A 4,355-nucleotide genomic window follows, 5' to 3' on the forward strand; every position below is an offset into this window, starting at 1 on the left:
TTTATTCAATATTTAAAAAAATACAGACTTTGTGGCAACTTATAAATTTCTACTGTAATAATAAATTGATACTTTGAACCAAGAAAACAATATAACCAAAAATTCATTCCGAAAAATAAGCAGTACCCTTTGTTAGGGGTGGTTTACATTTATGCATACTTTTGCTTTTAAAAAAGATGATTGTTACGATCAGGTATATAACCCCTTAGATATGTCTAAGTTCTGTTAAAAATATATTCTTTTAGAAAATCCAATTTAATCATCTCATTCTTTTTTCTTCAGTGATTTTCTCCAAACAGTGGCAGAAGTACTCTTTGATGGACAGAATGCAGAAAACTGTTTTTGACCCCCCCCAGAACATACTGATATCTGTAATAATAGGGTTGGCTCCAAGGAAATCTAGCTCGTATGAGTGAAGTAGGCCCAGTTTAGAAAGTAACAATGCAGTGCTAACTAACAATAGTGCTAGTCATTATCAAAAATTAACAATTTGAAGTATCTTTGTTTTGAGTTTCTGTGGTTTAGGTGCATCCAAAACTCTTCATAGTCTGTACTCATTCCCCTTGCCCAGTGACCAACTGTGACCATTCCATCTGAATTCTGACTTTCAGGGCAATCTTTCTTAAAATGTTCCGCAGAGCCACAAAGTTAGCAACCACCACCATCAGCATAGAGTCCTTTGGGATTATCAGGACAAGAGCTAGACAGGTGTCCCATTTCCCCACAAAGAAAACATTTTGCAAAAGGAAATTCACCAACAGCTGTGTCTACTTTGGCCTTACACTTGTTTATTTCATGCTCTGTGGATCCACACCGGTAACATATTCCAGTGCCTATATCCTGATTTTCAAGGGTGGCTGGGCAATCTGCAATTCCATGACCAGCTTTTCTACAATGGAAACATTAACGTTGCATTTTTCTTTGCTGCTTGTCTTTTTAATCGTCTTCCTTCCCTTCGACTGTCTTTCTTCAAAGCAACTGCAATTTCTTCCCTTACTTCCTGAATGTCTGTTGCTGTAATCTCCCCATTGTGAACCATCTGTGAGTTCTGTCTTAGGTATTCCGTGAATCCATTCACATCTTCATTTAAGTACTCTTTTTTTCTTTTTATGTTTTGCTTGGGGTGCATCATTTTTAGGGAGAGCCTGTTGGTTTTAACTTGTTTATGCTTCGGTAGGTTTTGGCTTGTTCCCTCAAAGGATTCTTTCTTCCTGTCCTGCCATGATGTTGCAAGCAAGGGTCTCTTGTTGTGTGTGGTAGTAACACATACCCACCTGGTCATAGTTTCATCAGAGATACCTTAGCAATACCATCCTGGGGGTTGGGGGCTTCATCCAGCTATGCTGTGTGGGGTTTCTCACCTCACAGGAATCCTCCAGAGCAGCTGAGTTAGCTTAACTAGCCAGAAAAGCCCACCTTCTATGGCCTCAAGTGTTATTACCTTGTGTTCTTTTTTTTAAAGACAGGATCTTGCTCTGTTGCCAGGGATAGAGTGCAGTGGCGTGATCACAGCTCACTATAGCCTCAAACTCCTGGGCTCCAGTGATCCTCCTGTCTCAGCCTCCTGAGTAGCTGGGACTACAGGCCCATGCCACCAAGTCCAGCTAATTTTTCTATTTTTTGTAGAGATGGGGGTCTCGCTATGTTGCTCAGGCTGGTCTTGAACTCTTGGCCTCAAAGTAGTCCTCCCACCTGGGCCTCCCAGAGTACTAGGTTACAGGCGTGAGCCACCACACCCAACCAGTGTCATCTTGTGTTCTACCCAACCCTAGTTTTTTGGTGGATCACTTAGTCCAATTTTGCTTAGATCTGGTTTAATAATCCTCATGGTTCCCTGAAATTAACTAAACTCAGATCAAGAAACTGTAACCAAAGCCATCTAAAATACAGTATATGGAAGAAAATCCTATTCTTGCAAACCAAATCTTACCTTTTAAAAAATTTATTATGGAAAATTTCAAACATATTTGAAAACTATAAAATGAAATGAAGCCCAATGAATTCAACACCCAGCTCCAGGAATTATTAGCTCATGACCAATCTTGTTGCTTCTACATCACTACTTGCATACCCCCTCTTGTATTATTTTGAAGCAATTATCAGGCTTCTGAAATCTATAAATATTATCTTATCTCTAGAAAATAAAGGATCTTTTAAAAGCATAACCATAATACTATTATTACACCAAAAGTACTTAATGTATTTCCTATCATCAAATATCCAGTGTTCAATTTTCTGCTTGATTGCTGATCTTTGTATTTTTAATTTTTTTAGTTTACTTGCTTGAACTAGGAGCCAGTCAAATCCACATGTTGTGATTGGTTGGTGTTTTTTAAGTTTCTTTTATTCTTTAAATTCCTCCTCCGTTGTTTCCCTTGCAATTTATTTGTTGAAGGAACTAGGTTGTTGGTCCTATAAAGTTTCCTATAATCTGGATTTTGCTGATTCCATCTGAGTGGTGTAGTTTAACATTTGATTGCAACACAGCTCTCTTCCACATGCTTTCTCTAAGTAGGTGTAGTTGGTTTATTAAACCATCAGCATCTTTATCTATGAATTCAAATAATACTTTCAACTGGTTATATTGGCATGTTTAAGTTAACCACTCCTTTATGTTTGCTTACTTCATCTTTGCTTACTTCATCTCTTTGTTGACATTTTCAGACAGACTCCTTCAGTGGTAGTCCTCTCTTATCTGACTTATTGTATCCTGTCTCTAACATTTTCAATTCTTCCTTCTTTGCCTTCCCAGTACTGCGAGAACAATAATAGTGGCATAATGAATAGCAAAATGAGCGTAAGCAGCTTTCTCTCGACATTGCTGCTCCGTGTCAGCCTTCTAGTCCATCCTCTCCCCTGTTTTCTCTGCTCAGTTGCTCCTTGAGTCCTTCATTCTGGATTCTGCCCTCATCAGTATATTTAACCTATACTTTCAAAGTTTGTCGGCGATTTTCTTAATAGTCAACACTAATTGTCCTGCCCAGTCCTCATTCGTATTTATTTATTTGTTCATTTAGAGACAGGGTCTCGCTCTGTTGCCCTGGGTAGAGTGCAGGTGACATCACAGCAACCTCACACTCCTGGGGCTCAAGCGATTCTCCTGCCTCAGCCTCCCACGTAGCTGGAACTGCAGGTATGTGCCACCGTGCCTGGCTAATTTTTTTTTTCTACTGTTAGTAGAGACAGGGTCTCACTTTTGCTCAGGCTGGACTTGAACTCCTGAGCTCAAGCAATCCTCCTGCCTCGGTCTCCCAAAGTGCTAGGATTACAGACATGAGCCACCATGCCTGGCCCTTTTTCACTTTTAAAAAGAATATTTGATAATTGATTTGGTAGTTATTGAATACCCATGTTAGGTACTGTGTTATGTGTTGGTGATTCAGTAATGAATAAAAAGACACAATCTCTGCCCTGTGGAGCTTCTAGTCTGATAGGAGAAATTGACATTGATCAAACAATTACAAATTATAGTTGTCCCTCAGTAAGTCACAAAGAATGATTCCAGGACCCGCACATAAGCCAAAATCCACACGTACTCAAGTCCTGAAGTCGGCCCTGCAGAACCCACCTATACAAAAAGCCGGCTCTCCGTATGCTCAGTTTTGTATCCCTTGAATGCTATAGTTTTGATCTGCTTTTGATTGTAAAGAATCCATGTATAAGTGTATCCACAAGGTTCAAACTTGTGTCGTTCAGGGGTCAACTGTATTATAAAATTAAAGTTGTGTTCAGTGCTGAGAAGACGAATACGGTTCAATGAGAACATGTAATAATAGGAAGATTTGACATAGTGTCACTGAACCAAGAGTTGGAGGATAAGTAGGTGAAAGGATGTAGAGGGTATAGATGGTGGTGAAAGGAGTTTTCTAGGTAGAGGGAAAAGCATATGCAAAGGTCTATGGTGGTGGAAGTCTAGAATATTCAAGAAACTGAAAGAAGACTAGCAAAGAGACAGGTGATAGAGATGAGACTGAGAGATAGGCAAGGGCCAATCATGCAGGTCGTATAGTCCACGGCAAGGCCTTGAGAGCCTAAGAGCTGTGGAAACAAATATTTTAAGTAGGGTTAGGATATATGTGACATACTCAGGTTTGCATTTGAAATTATCCTCTTAGCTGCATTGAGGAGAGTGGATTGGATGAGGGCAAGATTACATGGGAAGTCCAGATGGGAGTCATTTACAGCCTTCTAGGTGGAAGATGGTGGTAGCTTAGGCTAGAATGGTAACAGCCAGATGGCAAGAAGGGGACAGTGATATTTAGTGGCTAAAACCCATGACGACTTGAGCATGGATTGGCTGGGGCTGAGAGATGAGAGATAGGCAGGTTGTGGATTATTCATAGGTTTCTTGTTTG

General features: G+C 40.0%; 1 pseudogene; it reads right to left on the bottom strand.

The window, feature by feature from the left end:
- Positions 1–475: 475 nt before the first annotated feature.
- On the bottom strand, positions 476–1,282 carry LOC105826132 (annotated as a pseudogene).
- Between the last annotated feature and the right edge of the window lie 3,073 nt (positions 1,283–4,355).

The sequence above is a fragment of the Propithecus coquereli genome, unplaced genomic scaffold (assembly GCF_000956105.1).
Source record: "Propithecus coquereli isolate 6110/MARCELLA unplaced genomic scaffold, Pcoq_1.0 Scaffold856, whole genome shotgun sequence".
Lineage (NCBI taxonomy): Eukaryota > Metazoa > Chordata > Mammalia > Primates > Indriidae > Propithecus > Propithecus coquereli.